This window comes from Danio rerio, chromosome 17, assembly GCF_049306965.1.
Source record: "Danio rerio strain Tuebingen ecotype United States chromosome 17, GRCz12tu, whole genome shotgun sequence".
NCBI classification, from domain to species: Eukaryota; Metazoa; Chordata; class Actinopteri; order Cypriniformes; family Danionidae; genus Danio; species Danio rerio.
The window spans coordinates 51,071,128-51,086,715 of NC_133192.1; the positions used below are offsets into that span (position 1 = coordinate 51,071,128).

Below are 15,588 nucleotides of genomic sequence, written 5' to 3' on the forward strand. Positions count from 1 at the left end.
TGTGCTTCAGACGCGGTCTGGTGGAGCTGTTCACTGTTTCTGACAACCATTTCCCAATAATATACCGCTGCAAACTCAACCACCATCAGATTGACAGTTTGTATGTTTATTTTAAATAGGAGATATTTAAATATAGTATTATAAAATATTTATTATTAATAAATATTAAATACAATATTAAAATATTTTTTTATAAAATATAAAAACAAAAAAAATGTAAAAATAAAGATAAAAATAAAATAGAAAGAACAACAAATGTATATATTTTAGTTAATAAATGAATATTTAAATGAGCATTTCATAGAAACATTTTAGAGAAAATATCAGACAGGTGGACCAAAAATTTATCAGAAAAAGAAGTGCGTCTCGAAGTGAAAAAAAGGTTGAGAACCCCTGTTCTATGTCACTTTGAAATAAAACTTATTGTATTTACAAAACTCCTTTTAAGATTAAGATAAATTACAAGTGATAGGAATCAGTGGCAAAGTTGAATTGAGTCTCATCTGCTCCCTATGCTGCATTTCATTCTTTTTTTTTTATTATTTCCATTTAATCATTTACAGTGTTTATTAAACATTTTTATATTTTTTTTTACAGCTGAAAATGGTTTTGTTGATTAAACATTGATTTATTGCTTGAGTGACTGATTCATTGACTGATGTGGAAACCACAATGCACTTTTGAATGAATGGTAATATTCAGATTTTGTCCATGCTTTCTTTTCTAAAACCAAATGATTTTGCGTTCTGAACTGATCCAAGTTTGGATCGATGATAGTGATTAAATCAGTATTATCAGTGCACGTTTCTTAGCAACAAACCTGCATAAACATCCATAGCCACTAAATTAAAAAGTTACGAAATGCCGTGAGATTGCGTTGCACTCTTAGCTCACATCATTCAAAAGAAAAGGTTCACATTGTCCCTTTATAATATCAACAGACAGGACTGTTTTAGCAACTGACTAAACTTACAGGAGGACTGAGTAAAATTGTTTATACTTTATAATTAACATTCCCAACTCACAGCAATACAACTTTAAAATGAGTACAATTGTTTGTAAGCTACTTAGTACTTTATTATTATTATAATTTTCCATTTTCCATATCTGCAATGCCTGTATTTTGGCATTTTTTTGCAGTCCACTTAGAATCCATTTTTTGCTTTATTGGCATTGATTGTTTTAAAATTCAAATAGCACTAACATGCCTGTGTTTTAATTTCTGTGTTAAATATGGCAGTCAAGCCAGGATCTTGATGGTTTATTGTGGGTGTGTTGTTTACATGAAGAAATCTGTGTTACAAGTCACACAAACATTCTAATAAACAATTATATTTAGAATTTAAATAGTTTTTGTTTTGCATTTACATTAATTTTACATTTGAAGAGCCAAAGTGACAAATTTCAGTCTTTTAAATGTGATTAATCGCGATTAATCACAATTAATTTTCAAGTAAGGTGCGATTAATTAGTGAAACATGCCATTACAAGAAGGTATTGAATTATGAGAACACTGTTGGACATGATGTCAACAATTTCAAAAAAATCATAAATCAAACAGAATAAAGTAAAACTGTACACAGTTTCTTGTGAGGATTGGGTTTATAGGGGTGGTGACATAGAGAATAAAATTTAAACATTATTTAAACCATTGAAACCAATGTAATGTCCCCACAATTCACAATAACAAATGTGTGTGTGTGTGTGTGTGTGTGTGTGTGTGTGTGTGTGTGTGTGTATGTTTGTGTGTATGTGTGTCATTTACCAAACATATTCTTGTGAAATGCCAATTTCTCAACTCATTTCATAGCACTACAAACTATTGGCTCCCGAAATGGCATACGTTGACCTTTGCTCAGATATCTGGACATCTCGAACCTTTAATTGGACCATACAATCAAATTCTAGCACAAATGGCAGTGCAATCGCAGCTCAAAGTATCAAATCTTTCATTCTCTCTGAGATGCAGGTCTTTGAACATATTCAAGTCCACGTCTTCCAGCCAGCCAATAAGCTCCTTCCCCAGGTTCAGCCCGAAAGGGGATCCTTTCTCCCAGAATGCCTCTCTTCACCGGGACGCAGCTGGAGAGAGCAGATAAGAGAGGCATGCAGGGTCTCTGGCTCTCAGTCATACCACTGAAGGGAGGAGAAAGAGCTGTAAAATAGGAGACAGAGAGAAATGGGAGAAGGGAAAAGTCAGAATTGGAAACCTACAGCATTAATTATCACTAAATTGTCAGCTGTTCAATTATTATTATTTTTTTCTGTACAATTTAAAAGATGTCAGGTTCCACACAATCCCTTCATATTTTCCAAAACAAAAAATAATTAAGTTAACTTATTCATTTTTACAAATATAAGTGAATTGAACATAAAAAAGTTGTTCCCCAAAAATCAGAATTGAGAGTGTTTGTTTCACCTCATTTTGAATAAGTAGTTTGAGCAAGCAGCAAATCCCAAATCACATACTTATGCACTACTCTACCCCATTTTGTAGTATAAATAGTGTAAGTAGTGCAATCACACTGAAAACTCTAAAAAATAATAAGTGCACTTGAATTACCCGGATGATGCACTCATTCAACTGGTAAAATGAAGTGTGGAATATTGGACAGTTCACGCACTCAACGGACGATGCTTTGCTCAAGTAGTGGAAAGGGCAGAGCTTTCGGGCACTGATGTTGGATTACTTCAGTTATTTTAAATACATACATTTAAATGCATAAGTGCATAGTGTATAGTGTGCCATTTGGGACGCAGCTAAGATTCTGCTACAATCATTGTTAAGAGCTTATGAAAAGAGAAACTACTTTGTCATGTTGTTGCTTAACAGTCTGTATGTTTATGTGGACAGCAATACTCTAATATTAACATGATCAAGGCAATACTCTGATCTAGAATGTATACAGAAAATTCAAATTACTTTATTCCAGATGAAGTTGCACTTAGAGTAAACACAAATCAAATTAGGTTAATTTATGTTTTATGTATTAATATTATGTTCATTTATTAATTTATGTAAATCAAGAGTTTTCCCAATTTAGTTGCATTTTTGAGTGCAGTAAAGACTTCTGCAGACCTTAATAAGACTAGTACCATTGTGTAGGATTTTTTGCGCCTCATTTTGCCATATTTTACACACATGGCATTGGTCAACAGCTTGATCCCAAAGAAAAGAGCAATATCATACACTCAAAATATTGGTGTGCTTCTTGGTCAAACAGTTTATTTAAATGAGCTGTAGCATTACGATTCTTGAGATTTTTTGGGACAACTTAAAGGGCCATGAAACCCCCCACTTTTTGTTCAGGTCTACCTCAGAATTTTTTTCAAAAGATGCGTGATAATGGGCGTGAAGCTCCGCGAGCAAAGGGCATGAGTGGGTGTGGCCAGCAGACCAGGGAAGAAGGAGGGGAGCTAACAACTGTTGTCAGTTAGCTCAAAATGAGACGCAAGGAGATGCATGATTTTATGGTTTACAAAGTTAAAATGCAAATAAATAAAGAGTAATTTAATGCCCTGCTACATTTGTTATTTATTATTTCATATACAGATAATCCCAATTTATATCTTTTAAAGATAATCGTGTTCATATAAACACTATGAATGGGGACTTTTCCCTAAATCCCTGGGTCTGAATCATAGGTCTGGATGCAGACTCAGTGCAGCAGGTCTCTTGCCCAGTCTATTTTAACCATTAGCCCTGTTGGTAATCTAGAGGATTTAGGTGAACACAGCAGCACGGCGATTTGTCTAAATGTGAACAAACTCCTCATAAAAGACAACGTCCGCCATTCTTCAATTCTCGTACTGCTCTCCCGACAAAAATGCTTTCTGCACACAAACAGCTTTGCTGTATCGGCCCTGACAGCATCGCGGGGAAAGACATGCAACAAACCCCATGGATCATGGAAACAAACACATACAAACCTTCATGAACAGCTAAATACTGTGTGCCGTGGGTCCGTGTGTCACACCTATGCACTGGCAGGTCTGCCTTACCTTCGGAAAGCACGTGCAGTCATGAATAATAAAGATGCCGGCTCTTCTCATAGGATAAGAAAACTCAGGTATGAATAATAATGAGAAACCGACGCGTCATCTTTGCACTTGCAGTTTTGCGCTACATCGCAGACTTTGATCCAACCCCAAAAATCATTTTAAACCCAGAAACTGAAATTAGCTGACAAAAGCTCAAAATTATCCTATTTTTCCCATAATTAAAGCTGACAGGTGCTAACATTGTATTAACTGATGCTCAACACACACAAGTCTGTTAAAATCTCTAACAAAGTACTCAAGGGTTTTATGAACCTTTAATTGTTGTTACAGCTCGGCGTTTAGGGTGAAGATAAAAACAAAGTGCGGATCCAACAGCGTATAACAGAACTTTAATGAAATAACGATTTAACAAAAAACAAAACTAAGAAAAACAAGATCATGAACACACCAGCATCATAGAAGCAACAAATTAAAAAACCATGATCAGAGTGAAAAACAAACTAGAATATACGGTTCTCCTAATAATTAGAATGTTGACCACAGCTGTGTCTGTGTATGTGTTTGGCCTCATGCGCTTCAGCTGGGACCAGGGAGATTAGTGCAAGGCATGCTGGGAGTTGTAGTGTGTGATTATTATTTTATGTTCAATCCACTTAAATTAGTAAAAATAATTATTTTAACTTAATTGGTTGGTGTTGGGACAACATAAACAATTTTAAACACGTAAAAAAGCAAAAGTAATTTTTTGAGTGTAAAAAAAAAAAAAATAACTAGCCAAAACTGCACTTTAAAAATAATGTTTGGTCCAAAGTACTTTTTTAAAATTAAGCTGAAGCAACACAATTCTTGAGGTTTTATTTTTTTTATGTTTAATCCACAATTCCTTCCTGTTGTCCCAACCCAAACCGATTGTGTGGAACCCAGCATTTTTTTACACATGTATGAGGTACCCAGGGGCGCAACTGCACATTTACTGATGGGTATGCGGCTTCAACTTTTGCGCGCCCCCCTTCAATCCAACTATATTTTATAACAGGCAAGTGATAAAATGTGGAAAATATTTCCATCAATAAATTAAAGATATTTTTTCATAAAGATATCAATATGCTTAAAAAAAACAGTTTCGCAGTTCTGAACACAACTGAAATAGTTTGAAGTATAGTAAAAGGTATAATTACATTAAGCATGTTAAGTCACAAAGAAATGCATCTCATACCACCCCAAATTTCTTCTTAATTTATTTTCACTTACTAAATGATTATAGCACCTTGACTAGCCTTGCTTTTGGACTTTTTGTAGTACCATTGTCTAAACAAAATGATAGACATGGGAGTCCTAAAGGGCAAAAGAACATTGCAATTACTTCTCACATTCAGACTGAGGCAGAAGGTCTGTCTTTGCAAGAACAATTGACTGAAACTGCTAAAAGTGAAATAAAAAAGACTGTCAAATGTTTAGTGTAAAAAAACAGAAACAAACAGTGTGAAATGTTCTATTTAATTGAAATGTTATAACTTTGTTTGTAGCTAAAATTAAAATAGTTTTGAGCTAAGAAGTTACCAAAAGGCCTGATGAATCAATATGATACATAATAAATTCATAATAACATGTGGTATAAAAATGGGGGGAGGGGTGAAATTATTTTTCAATTTAATAAAATACAATATTATACGCGTATAAAATGCTAAATACATTTTTTTAACAAAAAAATATATATACATTATTTGAAACTTTTAATATGGATAATTTCAAAAATAGTTTTGGCACAATGGCGCCCCCCCCATGTGTGGCGCCCCTATGCACTGCACATACTGCATACCCCCTTTTTGCGCCACTGGAGGTACCATAACTATGTTAAACTGCTCTCTGGAAAGAATGACAGATTTCATCGCATGTGGACTTGATGTGTGCCATTAATCAATCAAATGTACAGCATATAAAATTGGAACAAGTAAGGAATACTCTAAAACCTCAATCACAAAATATCATTTACTATAGCAATTACCAATTCATCTAGGATTCTGCATTTTGACAACCTGCTCTTTTTTTATTTTTATTTTTTTAATGGACATGGCTGAGTAGCTGTGAGCGATTTGTATTAAAGCCCAATCAGTTTACTGTGTGTTTCAGGCCTTGGTGAGTCTTAATTAAAGTGCAGTGCCTCAGTAACTTACAAATCAATAAAGCATGGATGAATAAACCCCTTTGCCTTTCTAAGCTGAAAGGTACACATCAAAGAAAGCACGGACAAATAAATGAATGTAATAGCCAGTTAAACCGTTTAGACCACCAGTTAACAAAAAAGCAGTCTGTTTCTTGTATTGATACCTGCATGTCTTGTTAATTATTATAAATGGATAGATTCAGAGCTGAATGCCAATTGGCCAATACTCAATGCAGCGTTTGAATACATGGTATATAATACTCAGCAGCCAACACAAAAAGACCAATTGTTAATCTTTAATGGTGCTTTCACACCTATGAATTAATTCAGTTGTTCTGAAACAGGGATTAAAATTGTTACATTGTTGCTTTTTGTTCTTAGTGCGGTTGGCTTTCACACGGCTAAACGGACCAAAAGAGTTAAAACAAGTCACGTGTGAGTAAACTCTCCTCACATTGGTCAGAGTCTCACGATTTATTTTGCAGAGTTCGCTCAGCTGTCAGGGGAGGTGGTGGTTTGGTGGTGTTTGACAAGGTGCGTCTGAAGAGCAAGGAAGTATGCTGTTGGGAGGGGTGAGAAGGGTGATTACCGGAAAATTATCACTCATATGCGGGTATCCGCGAGTCTCTGTGCATTTGCGGGAGACTTAGCATGTCTGTTGAATGACCTCCCGCCCTACTCGTAATTATGTATTCATATAGCCGTATGCTTATTACATATCCATATCGCTTTCTCACTACAATCGATCCGCTCTAGAGTTCGTTTCAATCGAGCCGACACAACCTTATTCAAGCGATCTCAGAGCGATTGGTGGATTCACATATGCCAAGCGAACCGCGCTAACTGGGCAAACGAGACAGGTTTCAAAACAAAAGTCTAGTTGTGAAGGCACCCTTAAACTCACATGGCAGGAACTGTTGACATTCATTCATTCAGCTTTAAGACACACCACAGCATATTATATCAGTGACACATCAGTCTTTAAATGTTTTTACATTTTTTATTTGAGTATTTTTATATTAAATATATTAAAAATATATTTTATCTCGCTAAAATAAAAACGTACGGTATTTAACTGCAAACTATTTTTTTTTTTTTTGCATTAGCAGCTTTCATACAAACCTACTAAACATGTGCATTATCTTTTATTCACGTGATAAATTCAGGATCTTTTGCAATATATTTGAATTGCACAGTATAGAATTGCACAGTATAGTTACTTTTGTTGTCATAAAGCAGTTAAAAAAATAATTGAAGATTAAAATGGCTATAATGTAAAATCAATCAAAAAAAAAGTTAAACAGCACAAATTCTGTATTTGGAAATATGAACTTATCAGAAATAAAGGAATCTCAAAACATAAAATTTTATAAAGTATTTGATTGTTTTGGTACTAAATGTACAAATCTTTACAAAAAAAGCAGTATTTTTCACGGTATTATATTGAAAGAGCAGAAAAATCCCATGCAGTATTATCAGAAATAGACAAAAGACTGTTTACCTTAAGCATTTGTATGGGATATTTTTGAACTGGAATGTGTCTCTCTTTTGTTATCTGTGATCTGATTGAGCAAAATATGTCTTGTTACCGTGTAAAGAGGGCAACATCAGTGATGTTAAATTCATAGAGTCCCTCTGTCTCATCTGCATAGTCATCCTTGCCTTTCTCATAGTAATCTTCATAAACTATCCTACATACAGTGCGTGATCGCCTTAATAATAAATAAACTGACTGCATTAAAAAGACCCTCAAATTGTGCAATGACAAGAAATAATATAGATTGTGCCACCAAACACGTAAAAAATGGAGTAACGAGCCTGATTTAAAAATGTAAGGAGTAGAAAGTATATAATTGTGTAAAAATGTAAGAAGTAAATGTAAAGAAGTAAATGTAAAATGTAAAATAGTGGAGTAAAGTACTGATACAAGAAGAATCTACTTAAGTACAGTAACAAGGTATTTGTACTGTGTTACTTCCCATATGTGCATTTGGATGTTTTAAAAACTTGACTATATAAAACCATTTAAAAGTTGATTAATCCACAAATTTAGCAGACATTAGCTATGTTTCCATCCAAAAATGCGAACTTTGTGCACAAAACTGGATTATTGCATAAAAGATGTGCGAAAAAAGCAGCGTTTCCATCCAACCAGTCAAAGCAAACAAAATAATCAATTCCTGATTATCTGGTGCAAAATTTCAACAGTAAAAATGGAATTTGCTGTGATAAGAGAAGCTGTGTGAATCGTTTCTTTGTTTAATAAATGACTTACGCCTCAGAAGGCAATCCTGACACGCAGTGAACACACGGTGGCATTTGACCCTTTTGACACTAATACTGAAATGTTTTAGGCATTTTAGAATGAACAAAACAACATTTCAGATGTTTTACAATGTGCTCAGCTGCTGGTTTGTCCATTTGCACACATTTTCAACATCACATGATCTCTTATTACAAAATCACATATTCTTTTTTTTATATATTTTTTTTTTTTATGCACATACTGCAATTTGTTTGGTAAAAGTGTTTCCATTATAGTTTATGCACATCTATTCATATCGAATAAAAAGTTTATCTTCAGTTATGCTGGTATGTTTTTTATACACAATTTCAAAATGTATGCACATCTTGGTGTTTCCATCAACTGGTTTCTATGTGCATATCCAAAATGCACATAAAAATAGGTGAACTGAAATGTAGCTATTTATACTTTTGATTAACAAGAAAAAAAAATTGTTGTTACAAAAAGTTTTCATGTTCTCCTCGTGTTCGCATGTATGCTCCGGTTTCCCCCACAGTCCAAAGACATGGGGTACAGGTGAATTGGATAAACAGAATTGGCTTTAGTGTGAGTGTGTGTAAATGTCAGTGTGTATGGGTGTTTCCCAGTACTGCCTTGGGACTGGAAGGTAATCCGCTGTGTAAAATATATGCCGGAATAGTAGGCGGTTCATTCCACTGTGGCGCCTCCTGATAAATGAGAGACTAAGCCAAAGGAAAATGGATGAATGAGTAATATAAATAAATTTAAAATACTAAGATATATCTTTTTTTGGTAGAGTAAATTAATTGCCTAAATCAAAAAAGTGCACAAATGTGAGTTAGTGAAAGCCCTTGAACATAACAATTATAAAACAGCTGACTTGAAAAATATGGCCTTAATAGCATGAAGTCTATTTCTTTAGATACATTTAGTGGTTTATGAATGTCTCTGCTTCTTGATTGTGCAAGCTAGTAGACGGTGCAGGATCGTTTTGCAGAGTTTTTACAGCTGACTTTACACAGCAGCTCTATTGACTGAGAGTGAGGAGAACAGTGGACAGGGACTCGTTTCCGACTCCTGATTACAGCTGTTTTGTGACACCTCTGAGAGTGATGTGGTGGATGCTTTAAACCTCCATAAATATCCAGGGCAAGTTTACAGTGTGTGCTGAAGTGCAGGCGTAAAAATCAAGCTTTAATGACCACTCACCACTGACTGAATGGATTCCTTTCTCAACCTCTGCTGAGTAGGCTTGATGTGGGGGAATTAGAGGATCTTAGATTCCCATTTCATTACTGGGTTATACTGTCTGCACGGACAGGGACTTTTTCTAGTGGGACAGCTGACTTAAAATTAAGCAAATAAACAACCATTATGGAAAAAAGAGATCGTTTGGAAAGGTACTTTACAATTTATAGTTATGTGTTTGAGTAAAATGCATTTTTTGTAATGTAAAATAATAAGGGGTGGGAAGGTTCACAAAATTGTCAGTTTGGTTTGAATCATGGTTGCGTAGTTATGATTTGTGGCTTGATTTGGCTTACATTGTAAAAAAAAAAATCCCCTATTATAACATTTATTTAGAAATACCATAAATCAGCATAAATTGCATAGCCTTATAATCTGCTGCATACAGTATTTTTTCATAAGTTATTTGCAGTGCCGGCAGAGCTGCCCTTACTAATTCTGTTTATAATTTTTATGGACAGAATTTCAAAGCACAACCTTGGGCTGGAGGGGGTGCAGTTTGGGAACATTCGCAGAAAATGTTGTTGTAAATGTTGTAAATCTATGTTCCTACTCTTACCTATGGTCATGAGATTTGGATCATGACCAAATGAAATACATTTCAGATATATTCAGCCAAAAAGGATCCTGGACACCTACCTAGAGTGTTGTTCCAGGCATGTCCCACCGGTAGGAGGCCTCTGGAAAGACCCAGGACATGCTGGAGGTCCTATGTCTTTCAGCTGGCCTCAGAACATCTTGGGATCCCTTCGGAGGAGCTGGAGGAAGTGTCTTGGGGAGAGGGAGGTCTGGGGTTCTTTACTTAGATTGCTGCCCCTGTGACCTAGCCCTGGAAAAGCGGTTGAAAATGAATTAATGAAATTTATTAATTTGCAATGCCATGTGTTGTAGTTTCAGCCTTAGAGTTTTAGTCTTTTATTGTTGATTAGTAGAACATTCATTTTGTCTGCTGTCATGTTAGAGATTTCTGCCATGATTGTCTACCATCACTTTAGACTTAGTCGACAGTTGGTTATTCTGACGTGGGTATATGGGTATTCTGAATCTGATTCTGATGTTGTTACATCAGACTATATGTTGCAGTGCAAGAACATGGTGAAAAGCATTTGTGAGCTGAGAAAGGGTGAATATTTAGTTTCTGCCATGTCTTGCGCTGGAATCTTTAAAATTATATAACAAACGAGATAGCAGAATTAACTGTGAAGAATTGTTGTCCATCATTTTTATAGACAGAAGTGATTAAGACAAAAAAGAAAATTTAACATGAAGAATGATTTTAATGTTTTTTTTGTAAAATAATTGAAAGTGTCTTGATTTAAAAAATCAAACAAACCAAAAAAAAAAAAGCTCTTCAGACTGGGTTATTTGGACGACAGTAGCAGATTCTAACATAGGCATTTTCAATCTTCAGAGGGGCTCTCACCACACACATCTCTCAGATAAGCACTCTAATTTTGTGCCAACTCTCTACCCGCACATCCCACGGAGAATGATTGGTGTCCTAGTGAGGAACTGTTTCTAAGCAGCTTACGAAAAAATTCATGGACACCTCAGATTTTGTGCACCTCTGGAGGTCTCTGGAAAATCTGGGATTTTACAAAAAGCCCTATTTTTTAAGGCAGTAAAATATTATAACTTTTGAACTTCATCTAAAAAATCACTCCACAAACAGTCCAGAGCTTGTCCTAGACAGTCTGGACACAAACATCCTGTTACATGTTGATGTCAGATGTTGAGATTACTACACATTCAAATGAAACCTTGAGTTTTTTGAGACTTTGCGATTTCACTAGTACCATTCTGATAAACTATACAACACTTATGTGCTTTGTGTGACAAGAAGCTCAAGCTCCAGACTGTTGCACATTATTATTATTATTTTTATTATTGCTGTGGATTATAGATAACAATAGTGTAAACAGTGGTTAGTTTGTTGTGCAGATAGATTGTTTTACTTTATAAGACCTCAGTTATCATCAGCAGCCACAGGTATTGACTTGTTTTCATTGTATGTGTTTTAATGACTCCCAACATGCCCATTATATTAAAACAATGTTTTTATAACATAATCTTGCTTTCTACTAAACAAAAAATACTGTTAAATGGTGACTCTAATGCAATACTGATTGCCAGATTGCCCATTCGAAATATGACAACATGGTGAAGAAGAGAAAACATTAATGAGCAATGTAGTTTTTAAGACTCTCATTTATTTATTTTTGGCACACACATGTTTGTTTGGAGCTTTCTAGGATTTTGGTTGAAACTCTGAAGTCACATGAAATGTTTTGACAACGTTTTTGGTTCTTTTTTCTGCGTTTTAACCCTTGCTTTCTGAAGAGGGTCAGAAAGCTTTCAGATTTAAAATAAATCTAAAATTTATTCAAAAATTTGATCTAAAAATAGTTCCGAAAATAATCAAATGTTTCGAGGCATTACAATACATGAGGGTGAGTAATTGATAACAGAATTTTCATTTTTGGGTGAATGAATCCTTTAAAAATGCAAGTCAATGTCATAGTTTACAGTGTTACAAATAAAATGAGAATGTTCTCACTGTAAAGTCGAGCATTTACACTTTTTAATTAACGTTCATTGTACTTAATAGAAACAATTTACATGGACTTACATTTTGATTATATTAGACTGAACTTAAACTGAATGAGTTTACCCAACCATGCAGATTTCTAGTTCCCAGGATATTTTTCCTCAGACTAGAAAATAAATGTGAAAAAATAAGTGTCTGTGTATTTTTTTAGCACGATTTACAGAGAAAAATTATTTGGACTTTAATGTTGTGTTACTTTGAGATTTACAGAGGCTTCTGCAAAAATTTAATTGTAAAACTTTACTAACTCAGATTACAGATCCAGTTAGGTACCGTAAATTATTGTAGTAAACGATACTTAGTATAAGTAAGGGATTATTTTTTAATATATTGGTAAGTAAAAATACTCAATGCAAAAAATTTAAAATTACTTAATTGAATCAAGGCAATACCTCTGCACAATTAAATTGAGTAAACTTAACAAATGTACATTTACAGTGTATGTTCAATTGAAATGTGGCCAGCAATTGCTTTAAACTTGACTGAAAAAAAAAAAAAAAACATCTAATGCTATATGTATTTTGAAATGCTCCCATCGACTGCTTCAACTCTCCATTGTTATCAGATCCTCCCACTGTTTTATTGACTGTCTCACTAGTTATGTTCTGCATAAACAGAGTTACTGGGATGAGGTTTCAACTGACTGGATTTAGAAGTTTTCTGGGTTTTTTTTTGTTGTTTTTTTTAAGCTGGAGGAAAGGCAGCTGGAGGGTCTGGATGTTTCTTTCTCTTGGCAGGTACACCATCCCTCTGATCATAGATCATTGATCATGCTCGTCAATATTCGCAATGCCTCTTGCATATCAATGCTCTCCTCTATCTCTGGATTAGGATGAATGGCCTCCTTTTCTTCCTCAACTGGGCGTCCATTGATTTAGGATGGCATATTGGGATGTCCATGTAATTAGAGGTCCAACTTCTCTCTGTGCGATCGTCTGGCTGGCTTTAGTTTATCACCACTTAAATCACTGTGCTGGCACACAAAGCTGGCAAAAGATCAAGAATTGAAATACAATAAGACCCTGGTTTTAGAAAGAGAGTGTTGTGAGGCATAGTTCAACATATGCTGCAGTTTTTGTGCCATTATTAGTGATTGGATGAAACTCAATTGACAGTTCTTTACATAATGAAGTAATTACTAAGACATGGTTGTTTCACAGACTGATAGGTGTTTCATTGGGTTTATTAAGCTTGGTAAATCTTGCTCAGAGCTGGGTCCAGCAATCCCATTAAATGCAAATTAATTTCTGAAGAGTCTTATTGCACCAATATGGTCAAAACACTAAACACAATTTAAAATACTATTACAGCATTTCCTTCAGCTAGATTTGTGAGCTAGGGATACCTGATATAGGATTTTTGCTGATATCTAATATGCTGGTGTATTCAGCTAATTTTGGCCAATATTCAACACCAATATTGTAACAATGGTGTGACAAAAAAGGCGAGGGTCCAAACGCGATTTATTTACAGCTTAGTCAGGCAGGTGATGGTCAAACAGGAAAAAATAGTATAATAAGGATAACCCAAAACGGCAAACAGGATAAACACAGAACAAAACAAGGGTCAGGAAACATGGCAAGGCTATACTAGGGTACACTTCATAATGTTACAGACAAAAGAAGACTCCGCACTGTGTGTGTAAATGTGAGGTGTGTATATTTAGTGCATGTTATGCATGTTTAGTCTTCATGATATACAGCTGTGTGCAATTAATCAGGGGTGATCCGGAACTGGTGTGTTTGTGTGTGTGAGGTGCCTGATGGGAAATGTAGTGCAGTTCGGTGGCAGACTTGTAGATTCACCATATTCTCTAGTGGCATTAGTGCACTAAATACCATTTCAGTTACACTATTGTATCACAAAACTATAATTTGCATGTTATAAATAATTAACTTTATACACAACTAAATTGACAAAATCAATAAAAAAATAAAAAATAAAAAAAACTGTATTTTTTTCTCTTTTGTCTTAATTTATAAATATATAAAAGTTTTGGAATACACTGTAAAAAGCAACATGTAAAAAAAGTCACATGATCACTGCCATAATGACGCCCTTACTGTCTGGAAACTTGGTCCTAGGGGAATTTAGGATTAAATGGGGTCAGTGCCCCCCCTTCACCTGGCTGGCACGTGTACGGGACGGCAGAGACAAAAAGCTCATGAGGGAAAAGACAGAAAGAGCAAGAAGGGGCGTGAGGGGGTTGACCTTGTACATAGAGGGGTGTTAGGCCGACCAGCCAACCATCTGTCTGAGCTGCCGTGGGCCTGACCCATCATGATTGTCTGACCGAGAGGTCAAAGGGATGAGATGACGTGATCCGAAAGAAGAGTCGAAGAAAAAAAAAAAAAGGTTGATTATACTGTCATGGAATTAGGTAGTCTTTTCTCTCAAAGGTGAATCCATTACCAGAGACGCAGCATACCCATTTTTTCCCCAATAATGCAGCAGAGAAGCAATTTGTGGAAGTTTTGCTAACCTTTACCCATTTTGAATGTCAGCACTGAGCACAAAACTGCACACATTAAAACAGGTGATTTTTGTCTTTTCCCAAGATAAGGGAATAATGCATGACCATTTCAAGCTGACTGCAAATGGATGTTAAGTACAACACTTTCTCTCTCCAAGCACTTTGCTCTTGAAGTGCACTGTTATTATCTGCAATCTAGGAAGCTTTATTTATTTAACTATTTAATTAAGTAACATGTTTTAAGAATGTGCAATGAGTTGAACGAATACAAATCAATGTCGTTTGATTGAGATGCATTGTCTAATATTCATCATAGTATTATTAAACATACTGAAATATTTTTTATAATATAAAATATTATAAATAATTAATACTACATGCTTTTGATTGTAAAAAATGTTTTATTAACAAAATTATATATTTTAATACTTTTGTAATATTAAAATAATAGTAGACACTGGCTTAATATAATAATAAAATATAAAATACTGCAGTAAAATACTCTTGCCATTATTTGCTCATCATGAATATAGTTGGTGGAGATTTTAACACATAAGCATGTGAATTGTTGTTTTTAATTACTTAGGTTTCTCAAGTTTTCTTGTATTGGTGAGTGGTTCTGCTGGTTGGAGTCTTACCTCACCGGCAGATCTTTCAGCGTAGCCTGGAGGGGAGATGTACCTTCGCACATTAGGTCACAGGGGTACTTCAGGGATCAGTTCTTGGTCCCCTTTGATTTTCAATTTACACCACATTGCTAGCACCTATCATCCAGTCTCGTGGCTTCTCTTATCACTATAATGCAGAAGCAACACAGCTCGATCTTT

The 15,588-nt window shown here is 35.0% G+C and overlaps 1 long non-coding RNA gene across 1 annotated transcript in view; it reads right to left on the reverse strand.

Moving 5' to 3' along the window:
• Positions 1-545: 545 nt before the first annotated feature.
• LOC141378418 (uncharacterized) overlaps positions 546-15,588 on the reverse strand; it is a 90,185-nt gene continuing 75,142 nt past the window's right edge. Inside the window, exons 2-3 of the long non-coding RNA XR_012393024.1 lie at positions 10,320-10,509; positions 546-2,155 (exon numbers count right to left, since the gene is read on the reverse strand). This is a non-coding gene — a long non-coding RNA (uncharacterized lncRNA). The remainder of the gene's footprint in view (positions 2,156-10,319; positions 10,510-15,588) is intronic.